Here is an 18,854-nt window from a genome sequence, read left to right on the forward strand (position 1 = left end):
ACATGTGCCACATAATTAACATATCGAGGATTGTGTTCAATTCAGTCAAGCTTGTTTCAGCTAAAGGTCTGCAGTTTATGACATATACCAATCCAGTTCTGACAACTATTACTTCATCTATTTGAATCAATGCATCTGGTCTCTCTTCAGTGCTTGGCTGAACACCAATTATAAACTCTCCACCTTTCCTAACTCCTCCTAGCTCATATCTGATATTGGTTCAAGGTATTAAGCACAAGTAAATTATAGTCCGCCTCATGTTGCTATTGATTGCTATTTCTGCATGATCTCTGGATCTGTTCTGTTAGCCCTGTGGGGGGGTTGACTAGATGCTGCTCTCCATGCTCTGTGTATGTGGACAGGCATATGGAGTGTTGCCCAGAACCGAACAATCCCATCAACACTAACTGTATGCTTAATATATCAATATATATTTATTGAAACTGATCCTGACTGAAACAAGGTAACACAAAGAAACAATCTGTTATTTGTGGCAAAAGGTTGTTGAGTTTGGGTACTAATATACAGTATTAGGAGACTGATGTGGCTGCTTTTAGTTAGATACTGCCCGAATGACTGGCCTTATTTCTGAGAATGTAGAGTATATATGTCATAACATGTAGTATAATATAACCACTTTTGGATTGCTTTAAAGATTTGGGGATTTATTTATTTAATTTTTTTGGTTTTTGGATACTGACATATCAGTAGTGACTACTACATGTTAATCAATTGATGGAAATAATCAGACTTGGGTGTAATGCGTTCCACAGTAACATGTTACTGTATTCTAATTACATTTTAGAGGAACCTAGTAATGTAACGAATTACATTTTAAATTTGTGTAAAATGATTACAGATACTAATGTCACTGTAATTGCGTTACTTACAAACGAAAAGAAAAAAATGCTTTCTTTTAAATCATGTTTTCCACTGCAACGTCAGTTATTAAGCATGCGCTTTTAAAAAGCTGGAGAATGCAAGTTGAAATAACTCCTGTCAAGAGTGATTGCTTCTTCAAATGGAAATACAGGCATTATTTTGATTACTCTGAGAATAAAAACAAAATATTGCTGTGAAATGCATTCTAAGGAACTTTTGACTGCTTTTAACTCGACCAGCAACTTGTTCAAGCCCTTGAATAGAAAGCATTCAACGACAATACTCATCACCAATGAAAACACTGGCTCCCAAAAACACAGCGACCCAAAAAGGCTAAATTTAAAAAAATGTGCAGGATCCTGAGGGTAGGTATCTTCTGAATGTGAAAAGAAACGTAGCTGCTTATGTGGCCGTTTACATATTGCGTCTTTTACGTGCGCACATACTGTACATTGGAATCACATTTTGCACTCGCATATATTGGGAGCACATTTTGCACACGCTCACATTTCCCAGGTCCTCTCAGTTAAAAACCGCCAGTCACGTGACAAGAACTAACCAATCAGCTCCATACTTTGGAATAATTACCTTAGACAAACACAGAACACCAAAATGGTTACTGGTATGCAGTTGTTTTTTCCTATGTATTAAAAAAAAAACTGCATTATTTTTTTTATTTTATGTTATACATGTTTTAAAAGTAACATTAAAAGTAAAGTAATTGGTAATCTGATAACTTTTTACATAAAGTAATTAGTAATGAAATCAGATTACAGTTTTCCAGTAGTTGTCAGTATTTTGTAATCTATTACTATTTTAAAGTAACTTACCCAACACTAGAAACAATCTATGAAAATTCATCACAATATCTTACTTTATATTCTAAAACGAAATAAAGCTATGAAGATAAGCAAACAGAACAAATTGAGCTTCTTCTTTACTGGCGAGCTGCTTTTTAAGGCACAGATGGCCAATGGTCCTAACATTACAGATGATCTTTGAAGTTAATGATCCTATAACGCTCTGACTGCCTATATACTCTTTTCACAAAAATTCCTTCCCTTATGTCAATATAAACTTCAGGCACTGAGCCAGACACACACCCTAACCTCTGGCTGTCCTTGGGACAGCAAGTGCTGCAAAGTGCATTCATCATTCTCTCATCCAATGAATTTTAACAACATTTTTCTTTTCTTATTTTTTTTTCTTTTTTTCCATTTCCATCCCCCCTGCCTGTGGTCTCTTTTGCTGCGGTTTGACGGTGCTGGATTCATCTCGTTATTATCTTTCAGAACTCCAATTACTGTATGTCCTGTGGAGAAACAAAGCTTCAGCACACTGAAAGAAGAGCTGAAAAGTACAATGCATGACAATATCCCCCGGATTGCTCAGAGCACATAGACGACTGGCGGCTCGGCAGAATTAGTTCTCTGACAAATGAGCATAAGACGCCTAAGCTTCAGGGCTGCTTCTAGCTCAGAGGGACAGGAGACTGAACATTGTACTAAAGACACTTAAAGGGACAGTTCACCTAAACATGATAAATGTGGTCAAAAATAACAAAAGTGGCCCGCAAGTGGTGTTTTCTAGAGTCAAACATTTTCGATAAATTAAGCAATCATATGATTGATCAGTGATTAATCACAAATAAAAGCATGTATATTTTATAAATATACTGTATATAAAAGAAATCAATTTAGTGGTTCAGTTGGTTTAATGGGCTATATGCACAGCTAGTGTTTTTCAGCCAATGATCAACCAATGATAAACTTCCAGTGAAGGTTATTTTTTAAATAACAAGATTGCTTTTACAGCATCAATGTTGTAATTACAATACATTCAGGCCCAGTTTACACTAATAAGTTACAGTTTTAAAACACATAAGTCTTGCTACGCTTATGCCATCCATCCATCTACACTATGCCGGAGTTTTTCGACCACCAAAAACTGAACTTTTTTAAAACACTGAAGAAGCCATTTTCATTTTAAAATGCTGCTGCTCCATGTTAGGGATGGGGAAAAACGGAGACATCTGAAAACGGAGGCGTGGCTGCAGACATTCGCCTCTCTGGCTGGGGCTTTTTCCTCAAAATTAAGTAGCTTACACAAAGTTCAGTCTTGCATCTTCTCCTTGTAAGTTCAGACTTTGCAAGTTTGATATGGAAAACAAACTCCCTAGGATACATCAGGTAAATCTTCAAAGGGAACATTGTACTTTATAACCTCATTCACATCATCCTGGCTACCATTTCAGTTTCTTAATGATAAAAAGAAAACATGATATATGGAACTTCCTATATTCATTTTGATATTAACAACAGTTAAATTGAGGCATCCTGCAGCTACATATTTATGTGACCGTCATCTTCACTGTATGCATATTTATAACAAAACAGAGCCCATAACATTGCTGCCTCCTTTCATTTTCATTGAAAATATGAAACATACCCTCTCTTTTGCTGAATATCAGTTTTAATAATCAATAATGGCCATTATAAAAGAAAAACGTACAATAATTGTATACATTATAGGAAATAAGGGCTAGCAATCTTTAAAAACAGCCAAAACACGTTACCTGAGAACAGGTGATAGATTCAAAAGACCAAAGTCAGGAAATATGATGTTAGACAGACAACAAGATAAATTAAATATAACGTTTAACAAATATAGTGAGATTAGATTCAGCGGTGGATCCTTGATAAACAGTCCGACATGCACAGCTCTCATCTGGTTAAATGTACTCAAAGCACTGCTGACTGCCTGGAGCTGCAGGCTCACGGATATGCTGCAGTGCATGCCAGAATGTGTGTGGTCACATGATGTGCGTTTTCAGTGGTACAGTGTGGACAGAGTTTATTAGAAACGCTAGATAAAATGCCATTGTGGAAGAAATGCCATTCTTAACCGCTGTTTAAAACTAAAACAGATTAGTTCTAATGGGGTCTCAGTTAAACAGACTTTACCGTTCATTTAGTTGTTCAAAATTAAAACGAGATGAAAGACCGTGTAACTGCTAGCACCGTCAGGATCAGCAGGCAAGCATAGAAATTGAAAATACTGGGTTAAAATTAACTGTCATATTTTAAAGATATTGCGGGGAAAATTGAATTTAATGCACCACTGATGCAAATGGCAGTTTATTTTACCCCAGTATTTTCAGTTCCTATGCTCGCCTACTAATCCTGACGGCGCTGGCCCACTTCATAGCGTATATATCTATCAGGCTATGAATATCACAGATTTTTAAAGAAATCAGATCTTAAACGTGGCAATTTTGTCATGGAAAGACACTTTCACAGCTTTCACTGAAAGCCCTGGCAATGGCTGGCTGAAGACTTCAAGTCTGTGTGCATATACCCCATTCACACAACAAATATGAATGATTTTTTGTGTTTTGTTATTTGTGTTTGCTCTATAATAATCATATTTCAAATCAGGAAAGTAGTTGAAAGTAGACAAGACTAAGGATTAAATCTCCAGTTATAAACAAAACTGTGTTTCATTCGTCTGCTTGTGATCAGATAGAGCAAAACACATTTGAATGTCAAGTAAACAGGCTTTTTAGGTACCAATATGCATGCTTTAAGGGTGAAAAGTCACCAAAAGTGACTGATTTTCTATCATTTTTAAAAACAAATGTATTATCTCTCCCATGTTCCACATGAAAATTTGAAATCGATGTATAACAGCCACATTGTCTGACCCATTGACAAGGCATCATAATCACCCTTTAATAGCATACAACAAGCAGGGGCGGTTATTGCCAACACTAGAAAGTAAAAGAGCGCTGTAGAACAGGCCGATGGACAAATGAGAATGAAAAATTCCATTAGCCCAGGTCAAAAGTGTGACCAGTCCTGGAATTAAAGGTTGTATGTAAATCAGCATTCAGGCAGAAAGATAATATGACAGCCTACATTGCACGTTTGAGGAATGTCAGAATCTATTAGAAGCTGGGAAGCTAATTACCACAGACTCTGGGGTTGATTAAAAGAAATCACTAAGCAGCAGCATAGCGCATTATGCTAATGATCACTCATTTAGAGGTGTCATGGTCTGCAGCTCCTAAGAGGATTTGAGTAAGTGTGCTCCAGTCTAACGTCATGTGAATTCTGTTTGGAGGCTTATCATTATGGCCAAATGTTCAAGATTATCAGTGTGTATTATTGAGTTAATCCTCTTCATACACTGATACTAGCAGCAATAATGAAAAAGATTCCCTTATTCTTCAGTACTATTTAATACACACATAAATATGTTATTACTAGTTGCATATTTATACTACAGGCTAATGGTTGCTTGGTCCTGATTAGCTGACATATGGTCTAAGGTGTGAACAGTTTAACTTTTACTTAGTTTTATTTTAAAATGATCTTGCATAGTTGCAAGTTACGAATCACATTGGGTTATTTGGAAAGATGGGCCTTCACAGACTGGTTCTGAACTTCGATCTTTATTTCAGTAAAGGAAAGACAACCACAAAAAGAAAGGAGACCAAGATGGGGAAGACAGTCACCCAGTTTTCCAAAAATACACAGTTTTATGCAAACATTTGGGCATAATTATGTGCTCTTTCTTTATAAAAGATCACAGTGAAATGCCATTGGGTTTCTAGAGAAGCTGGATAATGTCATGTTTTTCAGACAGAAATATAGTGTAGCAGTATTGAGAAGCGTAAAATTAAACTCAAACTGAAAAATAGGTTATGCAAAAGTTTGGGCACCCTCTCTTTTGTGTGGATATTAAAATTTGTAGTCGCTTAATACTTTTTTGCAGCCTGTCCAGTAAGCAAAAGCAAACTAAACACAAGCGATTCACATGTTAAGTAAATGCAAAGATGCGATTAGACATCCTGTGGCACGAATTGGATGTTTGGTGCGTTTGACGCATTTTAGACTGCAAAAAACATTAGCATTGCATTATGCAACCTTCCTTTGGCTTATATAATTTTATATTTATTTTTAAAATCTCAAAATTGTCCACACATTTCTGAAAACTACTACCACCACGTCATTTTTATCACCAAAAAAAAATGTTAAAAACTAGCAAGTCTGAATATATCAGCTTGACCCGACTGAGTGTTTAAAAGCAAACTACAATAGAAAAGCCATCAGGCTGCGTACTTCAACTACGATCTTACACTGCTTTTATGAGTTTCATTTTATTTGGTTTTCAGAATTGTCCTTTAATGGACTCTGCATGTCCCAAGTCTGATGCTGTTTGTGCTGATCTACCAAGCAAATCATTCACGCCAGAAAAGCCATACCACCCCATAGCATTTGTTTTACATACAAAATGCAGCCATATATACCAGCGAGCACATTTTTATCGGTTCTCAAAAACGTAACCCTGGGCACATTTTCCCAATGAGCCTGTGTTTTCCTGTGTTCATTGTTTATCAGAACAAACCCCACCAGTTGACCTTCACTTAGAAAACATGGTCCTACTTAGTTGAGTAGAATATCATGTTCAGATTGCGTTTGTAATATTCATCTGTTATGAAGGCAATAAATCATCCCTGCAATAAAAACAACAATCTTTTCATCAGAGTACACTTGCTTATTTTAGGATCATGCATCACCACGTGCGCCATGAATGCCTGGAAAGGATCTTTCAGAGTCATAGAAACATTCTGACATGATCTTACTAGATGAACTGCCAGAATGTTCGGCATTAAAGAAGCTAAATTAGCCTTGAAATATTCCAACTCAAATAAAGCCAATCACCTACGACTTTGACATTTACACAAAAAGAAAGACAGAAAGAAATCAGCACCATTCAAGTTTTGCCCTAAAGGCATCGCAAATCACACAATGGGGGAAAAGTAAAAGACTGGCCAGTTTACAATCCATTGGGTTTTCAAACAGAAGTGAACAAGTAAACTTTAAATAGTGCTACTTATATGGTGTGTGTGTGTGTGTGTGTGTGTGTGTGTGTGTGTGTGTGTGTGTGTGTGTGTGTGTGTGTGTGTGTGTGTGTGTGTGTGTGTGTGTACATACACAGTACATCATCCAGTAAGCGAGAATTGTTCTAATTAGCTTACATTTGAAATTACAATCTGCCTTAAAGATACAGCTCTATAATGAGTCAAAAATTATTATTAAAGCAAAGTGGAGTGTTTCAAAATCATACAAAAGGCATGTAAATTGACGTTCAAAAATTAGCAGTCAGTCATTTTAAGAATAATCAATTTAAAAAATATTTAGAATTTTTAATTGGCCTTTTAAATATGATTTAAGTACATTTTAAGTACATCAAATAATTTTATATCATATTATTAATTTATTTTAATAGATTTTTATAATTTATTTTTATTATTTATATTTGTATCTTTTATCTTTTAAAAAGTTGTTAATATTTGCTTGAATTGTTTTTATTTTATTTTATTTTAGCAGCCAAGGTGAACTTAATGTTTAAAAAAATCATGCTGGTTCCTAACTTTTAATTGAAATAAAATATCTTAATATCTAACAATGGTCAGTCAGTATATTCAGCTATTGCTATTCAGCTACATTTGGGGCTTTTTCAGCATTTTTACATAGTAATGTAAATGGGATGTAAAACATGCAATCTCGCATTTAGTTCTAAGGTCTAAGTCTTCACACATAATAATAAAGATGCTAAATAGTGTTTGAAATAGTTTTAAATTAAAGGTGACGTATGCATGTTTGACAGCCAGTGGTTGAACTAGGTATTACATTCCTGCATCAAAACAAACGCAAGTGTATGTTGCCAGATTGAGGAGCGAGTCTGACGATCAAGCCTAAAGGCTGATTTACTGTAAGTCGTGTTCTAAACAAAAGCATCGACATGCGAGTGGAAATATTTTTCATATTAAAACGAGTTTTTGTTTAACCAACACCTCAAATTGATATATTAGAAGTGGCAACTATTGGACCTGAACAACACAATAAATTGTGATCACCTCAGCTACACCTCATGTGCGTTATTCAGTGTTAAATGCTAACAATATGAGTTTGAATGCGATTTTACATGAAATTTATTGCCATACTACTGAAAGCAGCAGCAGATAGTTCATCTCTGATCTTGAAAATAAAATAAATCGTTTGAAATTGAACTTCAGAACTGTGAAATAATGCAAACCAACACATATTAGAGATTCAGCATGTACATTTAATAATGTTAAAGAGGTTTAATATGTATTAAATAAACCTTACCATTTTGTGATTGAGCGCCTATTCTGTGCTTCTGAATGGCTGTATTTAAATTTCTGTCACTTTTCATCTGGTGCAAACAGCCAAATTGCTTATCACTGCAAATCTCGTCATGTAGCATAATTTTTATGCTTGTAAGATTTATGTATTCGCTAATTAATAACCACCTCATGTGGAACTCTGAATCTGTGTCTCATTTTGGAGTCCACTGAAGGCCACATTTCCTGGGCACGAACGCATGCTTTGAGAGCCATTATGAATGAATGAATGAAATCCATGATGTGCTAATTGGCTAATTGGCTAAACTGGCAGTGGGCAAGTTAAATAAAACCAAAACGAAGACAGCGTTTCAGCACATGAAAACATGAAAACACATTTTAAAGCAAAATACCTGACTTCAGCATTGTTTTTCAGATAAACAAGAATGTTCATTTGGCATGTTTCTAAAATATCTACAAACGTATTATGGTATTTTTATGCTTTAGAAGATCTTACATACAGCACCTTTAAATAAACCGCTTGATCTACATTAAAAATATTTTATTTCTTCACCTCAACATTAAAAAATACCTCATACATTAGGAATATAATTATTTAAACGCTAAAGCAACGCATCATGGTGTATAAGATTGTAATGTAACATAACACTTATAGAGCCCCTGAAGAAAGTAAACAGTGAGTAATTCAGAGGAAGTCATGAACTGAGAGCCTCTCAAACACACACACACACACACACACACACACACACACGGATACAATCAGCCAGCTATCAGCAATCCGGAACACACATTGTATGCACTTCACACCCATTGTGTTTACTCTGGTTGGTCAATAACGAATGAAAAATAGCCGAGCTTTCCCCTTCATTTGATAATCCAAATAAATACGACTATTCCAGTTCCATATAAAAAAAATTAAAAAACTGCACAAATGTTTTCACATGGCAAAGCAGCACAAACATTTATACTGTATGCAAAGCGCAATACAATGATCGAGAACAAACACGCACTTGAATAAATAAAACAGAAATCATTTGTGTGTATTTGAAGCACGTTGAACGTTTGGATGTGGACTTCCTCTGTATAGAGTTCTGACTTTGGGAACTTTGTTTAGGTTTTTCATCCCTGTAGAGGTTAATCCACTGACTGAAAAGAATCACTTACCACTCGCCTGCTTCTTTGGCCTTTCGGGATGCCCTTGCGGTAATCCCATAATACCCTGCTTTTCATCACCAGTCCTGTAGTGTGTGTTATCTCAAAGAAAGGGATGAGAAAGAGGAAGAGAAAGCAAAACATATCTTCAAGAGGTAGTGCGTTGGGAAATTTGACATGCATACCCCCTTTTTTTTATAGATATCTGCTTATTCCACAAGGCTGGAACCTTTTTGCCTCAAGGTGGTGTGGGCTGCGTTTTTACTAGTGTGTTTTTTGTTTTGAAACAGCAATCTTTAAATTGAAAACACTCCTCATTCATATTGACAAATTTACTGCGTTTCAGAAAAAACTATTTTTGTCCACACTAAAGCACATGAAAAAAAAATTGAAGACACTGAGTTGGATGAGTTTGGATGAAAGTAGAGCCTTTTTTTATTTTTTAAACCCTATTAATTTGTGATGTACAGTAGGTGACGTTGGATTGTAGTTTTGGAAACGTTCTGATTCTCAAGACCCAATAAATTTCCTTCGTTCTCCAGCTGGGATTCTTCGAAATTTTTTGGCTACTTAGACCATCCTTCTAACAGTGAAATGAGACATTATAAACACACGTCCTCTTTCAGACTGATTCATAACTTTTCCATTTGACTGGAGTTTCTTAATCATTGCCTTCAAAATGGAAATTGGCATTTTCAGGGTTTTTGCTATTTTCTCATGCAGTATATTAGCAATAAAACGCTATTGTGAAGAAAGGACCACCCATGCACAGTGGAGTGCATTCAAATCATTTAATACACAGCTAGCTATTGGTTATCACATTTATACCACAACAATTTGCCTGTATTGACAAGTGAAAGCTTCTAATATGCTTACAAACCAATACTTTACAGTGAAAGCATAAAATGACAGCTTTTTTAGCATTTGTGGCCCATTAGATCTAGCAATCTTTACATGAGATTCTTTATGCAGCGTGACTGTCACATGTGGATCCGAGATCAGACGACTGATTCAGACCGTCCAGCAGTACACCGCATGACAACAACCACGTGTGTTTCGTTTTATATCTATAGATGTAAATGAATGTAAACCCCTTTTTAGCATATTCAAACATGAAGTATTAGCCTACAGTGATGTTTAAACTCCTAGGATTAGTGCTTACTGCTTTGTATTTAATAGTCCTGTTCGTTTTTATGTGTATATTACCCTCTCGTTTCTCCTTATTTCTCTCATGTGTTTGTTATATTTCATTCACAATTCTTTTGTTTAAAAATTAACTCGTTTGTAGAGACTGTATTCTGTTTTGTTTGTAAATCTTTTGTTGTTATAAATAAATAAAAAAAATTATTTAAAAAATGATGATGCCATGTGATTGGTCATCATGACTGCATAACTTTGCATTTGGTTTTCAACTTCTCATTAACAGTGTTTTGATGCTCTGATGCATTACGGAACATGCATAATTTTCTTTTTGCTATTATTCAAATTGAACTGCAATGACATTACAAATTGCTGCTGCAGACATGTAAGATTATTGGCAACCCTAGTGCATTTACATTAATGCATTTAACAGATACTTTTTATCCAATGGAAATGTGCAACGTTAAGTAACAATACTCACCATTAGTGGCTTATTTCCTGTATATTATTAAGCTATTAGGACTTAAAGTATTTTAAGTATTATGCATGATCTTAATCCCTAAACCTGCCTAATACTTACCTAACTATACCTTAGCAACTATTTATAAGCAGGAAATTAGGAATTTGAGGCAAAAATAAAAAAATTGTGACAAATGTGTAAACATTTTTATTCATTTAAGAATATGAACGTTTGATGGCAATCAAATCCACAATTTTAAAGGGGTAGTTAGTTGCTGGTAATTTAAGCATCCTCAGGCAATCCAAGATGTAGATGACTGTTTGTTTTCAGAAGAACATTAAATAAGATTTTTCTCTGAGAAGATGATTTTTGGTGATAAAGAAAAATCAACTTAACTGCTACCAGTACCGACCAATGACACTACTTGACAGAAATGAATATCACATGCGAGTTAGTTTAAAAGAGAGGAATGCCTAACATGTTTTATTGTAGATAAAAATTTGACTTGTGCTCATCCTAAATGCTGCAACGTGTGTCATCTTATACGTTAGGCTACATCTACACTAACCTGAAAGAATTTGAAAATGGTGTTTTTACCAAAACCACTTCATGTCCACAGTATCATTTTCATTTCTTTCTGTTAAGCCATGGTCAGATCACACGATTTTTATTGTAGGTCATGAAAGTCACCATGTCAGATTATGCGATTTATTTTATTTTTTGTTCTTAATAAAATCTTGACTTGTCGTGGCTAACAAATGTGCCAGACTAAATTTTTTTTTTTTTTTTTTTTTTTCAATCTCAAACACTGATGCTTGGCAAAAATTAGCTATAGTATTTAAGGGCATTTGTTGCGACAATCAAACTATCCTGAATCAAACTAATTAGTTCTTATTTTCTTTAAAATCTAAATTTTCCTGCCATGGCTTTATTAAAACACACCCTCACCTGAACTTGCCACGAGTAATACAGAGAAAACGAAAGCACATTAGCAGCAGCAAGGAGAAATCAGATGCTTAGGACATAATTTTTAAAATAATGACATTTAAAAAAAAAAAAAAAAGTAGCAAATATGACAGATTTGTAATGCAACAAATCACAATGAAATATTCATTACATACTTATTTCCTCGGAGCAAAAACAAATCATACAGCCATATAGTTAAGTGGACAGGCACAAACAAAAATATAACTCATATATTTTTCTTGGGAAAAAAAAGTTTGAAACAAATTTCATTTGTAATAATTTTATCTTAAATTTTAATATATTTAATTTTTTTTTTTTTTTGGTCAGTTATCTATAAACAAGAATAACATTAGAGGTGATGCACTATAAAACAAGTCTGGTACATGTACCAAAACACAAATTGCCATGAGATTGTGTTGCTTTGTTTTAAAAAATAATAATAATCTAGCCTAAATAAAATTGTCAAATATTTAGTTTCAGAAAAGCTTATATTAGACTGTTTTCACTATTAAGGACAAATTTGAATAAGCAGAAAATGCCTTTGCAATGTTTTCACAGTACTAAACATGTTTCCAGGTTACCTCGGAAGAACAAACTCTGATGGAAGGAAACTCAGTCTGTCAGAAATCATGCTTCATAAAAACACTGGATGTCATGTGACTTAACCAAAGCACATCATTGGCTACTCTAGGGTCTTCTCTTTTTGACAAAAAAAATAATATGTTGGTCTTAAAGAAACAGTGGCAGGGAAATGAACATGAGTATCATGCTACCTCATGTTACCATATGGTTACGCTGTGCAGTAGAGGGTTAAAAATGAACTATAGTTTGTTGAGACTGTATTCTGTGTTATGTGTACTGTAAATCTTTTATTTCTCATAAATGTAAAAAAAAAAGTTATGATGACGCAGTGTGATCAGTCAACATGACTGCCGCAACTTTAAGCCCTGAAGTATCCGGCTGTCCGGCTTGACGGCTCCGTTTTCAACTCCGCCCCCGCATGTGTTCGGCTAATCTCGTTGATTGCTGACTGCAGCCGTGCTTCATGTCAAACGCACCGAAACACACATGGAAGACAGGACAGCCACATTGCACAAGAAAAAAAAGATCTTGTGTGATGACGCCTATTTGTCATTTACGAATACCTATGACACCCTGCATCAAGGAAATCGTGCCAAAATCGTGTGATCATACTGGGGCTTTATCTTCAGCAGGATTTTAAAGTGCAAATCCGATAAATGCAACAATTCACTACATATCCCATGAAGCAATGCAAGGAAATTCATGAAAGTGAGTAAAGCGATGCAACTGACAGGGATATGTCACATGTTAATGATAAATGGTGGATGTAGTACGTCCGAGTCCAAGTTCTATTCATATTACTCACATTCTGCTGTATAGAACATACTTTTCTAACAGTCATAATATAGGCGGTTTCTGACACAGCCTTCATCTCTTCCAAAAATGTAAAAAATGACTTCTGCTTCTGTTGCTGAACAATAGCTTCCAGTTAATATTCTGTGGATTTTGAAAAGAGTCTATATAGAGCATGTAAAAACACATTCATATTTAAAGTTGTCAAAACAAATAGCATCAAAACATCTGCTTCACAATATCATCCACCATATTGGCTAAATTGGTCACAAGACTGCATCACATACTGTAACTAAAACCCATAATCGTTACAAAAGGCTCTGTTTTCAGTGTTTTTTCAAATGCATTGACTTTGGACAGCATTTTTTTTCTTTTTAAATACAATTTTGCTTCTTTAAAATGCAGTCTTAGTGTAGAAGGAAGGCCAAATTGAAGAGAAAAATAATGCGTTTTTACATGAAAAATGAATTAGTATGGACATTAGTGGATCCATTAGTCGATCCATAGTTTATCCATATAAGTCAGGAAGCTTATCCTTTATGTTAAATACAATTAAAGTGTAGAGTAAATAGTGGAACTATTCCTTTAAATCTCTATCTATCATGTGTGAAAGTGAGTGCAGTTCTGACCTTTGCTGCTGGCGCATTGTTTTACAGCAACTGGAAGGTCGTGAGTGTTTATCAACGAGAGCGCTTGTTTAATCCTAACCTATCCCAAATTATGATGGATGAGGCCGGTGTTGTGAGAAAAACAGCAAGGCTTGGCATTTGCTCTGGGCTTCCGATAAAACAGATGAGCGGCCAGTTTGCAAATCACTTGCAGTTTAATTATGAAGTGACCGGAGCAGTGCTGTGAAAAGGTCAAATATTCACTCCAGACAAATACAAATGTTTTCGTCTCACATTGCTGTTCTCCGAGCCTTCACACACTCATACACACCGAAATGGTCTATTCTTAAGACACGTTCACATCAACAATATAGGTTTAATTATAATTGTAATGATTTACATCCACACAGGGCATATTATTGTCATTATTATTATTATTATTATTATTATTATTATTATTATTATTATTATTATTATTATTATTATTATTATGGTGGCGTTCAAGCAGGATGGATTCTATTGAATTATCTTTAAAATATAGACAGATTTCCTGAGTAAAATGCCTACAGGTAGTTTGAATGAAATGTGAATAAAATTTAATCTGTTATGATCTGAATACATTCAAAACTGTAATATTTACATTTATTTATTTATATATTTTTTGACAGTTTGTTCAAGAACATATACTAGGGTTTCCGCTACATTCATTCTTCCATGGCGGAGCGCCACTCCAAAATGCATTCCCGCCACGGCTACATCACAGCTTGTCATTTAAAACCTTCAGTTGTTGCTGAGTTTTTTTCATATAGCAGGTTATAATCACACCAAAACTTATTAAAATGTAAATTAATTATTACAGACCAAACTTTTATGTAATCATAGTGCTGTGCGTTATTTGTTTAACCCTTTAAGGTAGTCACAAACTCAATTTCTGTAGGGCCACAGCTTATAGTTTATGTCCAACCACCTCCAACTCACACCTGCTTAATAGTGTCTAGTAGTCTTGAACACCTTGATTAGTTGGATCAGCGGTGTTTGATTAGGGTTGGAGCAAAACAATGCAGAGTTGGAAACCCACTTGAACAAGGGGTATATCATTAATTTATTCATTCATTAATTTTCTTTTCAGCTTAGTCCCTTTATTAATCCGGGGTCACCACAGCAGAATGAACCGCCAATTTATCCAGCACATTTTTTTACATTTTACATTTTTGCCCTTCCAGCTGTAACTCATCACTGGGAAACATCCATACACTAACAATTTTAGCTAACCCAATTCACCAATACCACATGTTTTTGGACTATCGGGAACGGGGAAAACATGCAAACTCCACACAGAAACGCCAACTGACCCAGCTCTAATCAGCGCCCTTCTTGCTGTGACGTGAGCATGGTACCCACTGTGCCACAATGCGGACCCCGGGCTATGACAAATTAGATTAATTTATTAATTATTAGTAGTGCATGCACAGCCACCTAACCACCCACACACACATGCACACTGATACATGCTTGCATAAACACACTTCCCCCGAGGATATGTGACTTGTGGTGCGTGTGCGTGCGTGTGTGTGTGTGTGTGTGTGTGTGTGTGTGTGTGTGTGTGTGTGTCAGCAATGCCTCTCCCTGCAGCTGTGCACCTGGAGAAGCTTCCATTCCTACACACAAGTGAACCCAGACACCTGTTCACACCTCCACACACTCCTCAGAACACAAACACACAACCACGGTAACAGACATATTACCTCCACACACTCTTTACCACAAAGATAGCAACAGGCAAATTTAAACAACAGGTTCAAACAGCGCAACACTTTAAGCTTCACTTGCATTTTTAAGGAACAAGAAAGTCAGTTAATGGATTTAGATTACACACAGTGGCCATATGGTAAATGTTTGATAACACACACATGCACAACAGGCAGATTTTTATTCAGTGTCATGCAGTACAAATATACAAACTGATTTAAAATGTGATACTTGATAACTGAGAGGGCAAAATTAAATAAAAAACTTTAGTCAGAACAAAACTTTTTTCAACCTGAGTGTATATTCAGTTTTTTATTTTGATTATGTTGCCTATAGGCGAGGCAGTGGCGCAGTAGGTAGTGCTGTCGCCTCACAGCAAGAAGGTCTCTGGGTCACTGGTTTGAATCTCGGCTCAGTTGGCGTTTCTGAGTGGACTTTGCATGTTCTTCCTGCCTTCGTGTGGGTTTCCTCCGGGTGCTCCGGTTTCCCCCACAGTCCAAAGACATGCGGTACAGGTGAATTGGGTAGGCTAAATTGTCAATAGTGTATGAGTGTGTGTGTGTGTGAATGTGTGTGTGTGGATGTTTCCCAGAGATGGGTCGCAGCTGGAAGGGCATCCGCTGTGTAAAAACTTGCTGGATAAGTTGGCGGTTCATTCCACTGTGGCGACCCCGGATTAATAAAGGGACTAAGCTGACAAGAAAATGAATGAATGAAAGAATGTTGCCTATAACAAATGAAAAACACCAATACAGTCTTTGCAAACGCAATAGGTGTTTCAGATAATTTTAATCTTTTTATATGATAAACATGACAATACAAGTGATTTAATTTCTTTTATTACCATATATATATGTATACATATATATGGTAATATTTAATTTATTTATTATTTTTATTTATTATATATATATATATATATATATATATATATATATATATATATATATATATATATATATATATGTGTGTGATAAGATACTCCTTGAGACAAGACACGAGACTGGGTTCACGAAAACGAGATGAGATTTTTACCCTATTTTAAATAAATCTTTAATGATGAATATATGAATGAAAAATTATATTTTATTTAACTAAGTAATAATAATAAATAAATAAATAAATTATTAAAGTTATTTAATATTTTTTATTAAATAATTAAAGTTATTTTTACTTTTATGTTAATGAATTATATGTAGTAAAGGACATGCAAACACTGCAAAATATTTTGCTAATATATAAGTAAAAAATAATGTTTATATATAATTTTAAATATTATTGAAAAAAAAATTATTCAACTAGGGGGAAAGTGAAAAAAATCACAAAATGCAAAACAATTTAGGTTTGTTTTGTGTTCACCTCATAGTTAAAGTTGCTGCACGTCCGCCAGTTCCTGCCTCAAAATGAGTAAGTTTGAGCCACTTGTACATTCAGGAAGTGTTCAGGAAAAGCAAAACACCAGCGAAGAAACTCGACACAGAGGAACATCTACACCTCACTGCCAACTAGTGTTTCGGAAGTGTTAATGCAGACCAACAGAGACAGAGAAGTATAAATGCACAGCTACGTGCGCGTGCATGCGCCGTTGGTTACGCCGGTTACTTGACGCAGAAGTATAAACCAGGCTTAAAGCTATATATTTTTTCACTTGTCCACAGAACAAACCATCGTTACACAATGACTAGCCTAATTACCCTAACCTAACCTAATTAACCTTGTTAAGCCTTTAAATGTCACTTTAAGCTGTATAGAAGTGCTAGATTTTTTTTTTTAACTTACACTTAAATGTATGTAATTAGTTTTATTATTTATTTTAAAGTTTTTTACTAATGTTTACTTTTTTGCATGACAATTTTGTTAAATAAGTATTATATTTAATAATATACATTAAACCTTACTTGGCATACAGTGTGGTGTGCAAAGCAAAGTAAGAATGTCATTGTACAGGGAACCTCTGTCTTACTGTGCATAAGACAATAAAAATTTGAATCCCTTGAATCCTTGAATGTATGCAATTGTTACAAAATTCACTCGTTTTTGGGCTATTTGGAAACTATTGTTAATCTCATGCACAGTCAGTCTACATAAACTTTCCATAAGATCAGTATAAATATACTGAAAAGTGTTTTCACAGACTAATTCTCCCTTGAGAAGCGCATCTGTCTCACAGATGCACATTGCCAGCTCACACTCATTTGGCCTCAATGTTTTTTTAACAGCAGTTGCCACATAGTAAAGCCCATCACCTGCCATGCAATGCCTTTTGTGTGACAACGGTTTACCACATACCACATACTGGTCATATGTAGTCAGACAACAGGCTGTTGTATCTCACAACAGGACGCAGTAGTACATTTATTTATATTGCTGACTTTATTAAAGGCTTTTAGATACCTTTTACATATTTTTTCATTACTGGTCATTTTGAGATTTTGATGGATGGAAGGCTTTTTTCATCCAAATTTACATTTAAGAATTTATTTTGTCGAACTTAATCTGGGTCTATAGATTTCAATTAAAGTACATCTTTATATATGAGTTATAGACAGTTGAGAGAAGTTACTTTAGAAAGTAATGCATTATATTGAGTTGCTCCCCCAAAAAAGTAACTGTGTTACTTTTTATGTTAAGTAAAGTGTTACAATTACTTTGAGTTACTTTTGCATTACTTTTCTTTGTTGACTGAGGATCTGCAATTAGCAATGCGTATAATCTAAATTTACTGTACCTTTGAAGAAAAAAAAAAACACCTGAAATATAATAATTTATTGGATAATGTTATCTTCTGAAAACTTCCTAATACCAGGTATGCATGGATGGCATATATACAGATCATTTTATTTTAAATTTTTTGTCATATTAGTCCATTGAGACAATCCCCCTTTCCTTCTTTGATGCATTCAAAATAATGTATGCATTCTCTCATTGAGTGCATTATTTAATGTGACTACTTTAATTTCATTCATTCATTCATTTTCTTTCGGCTTAGTCCCTTTATTCATATGGGGTCACCAGAGTGGAATGAACCAAACAACTTTTCCAGAAAACGTTTTACCTAGTGGACGCCCTTCCAGCTGCAACCCATTACTGGGAAGCATCCATACACATTTATTCACACACATATACTACTGCCAATTTAGATTATTCAATTTAATAATTTAATTCAGGACTTAAACCAGTGACCTCACATAATAATAGTAACTCACATAATTAAAAAAATTATTAACTATATTATTATTACTTACTTAATTTTTAAGTAATGCAGTATTTTACTTGTCATTAAGTAAAGTCTTGTTACTTGTAATGCGTTTCCCCCAACACTTTATATAAATTTAGACACACCCGACAT

The 18,854-nt window shown here is 34.9% G+C and overlaps 1 long non-coding RNA gene across 1 annotated transcript in view; it reads right to left on the minus strand.

Moving 5' to 3' along the window:
- LOC148679551 (uncharacterized) overlaps nucleotides 1–18,854 on the minus strand; it is a 73,085-nt gene that overhangs the window by 37,228 nt on the left and 17,003 nt on the right. The window contains exons 3-4 of the long non-coding RNA XR_015945122.1: nucleotides 3,595–3,815; nucleotides 3,098–3,423 (exon numbers count right to left, since the gene is read on the minus strand). This is a non-coding gene — a long non-coding RNA (uncharacterized LOC148679551). The remainder of the gene's footprint in view (nucleotides 1–3,097; nucleotides 3,424–3,594; nucleotides 3,816–18,854) is intronic.

Source organism: Danio rerio, chromosome 18, assembly GCF_052040795.2.
Source record: "Danio rerio strain M-AB ecotype USA chromosome 18, GRCz13ab, whole genome shotgun sequence".
Taxonomy (NCBI): Eukaryota; Metazoa; Chordata; class Actinopteri; order Cypriniformes; family Danionidae; genus Danio; species Danio rerio.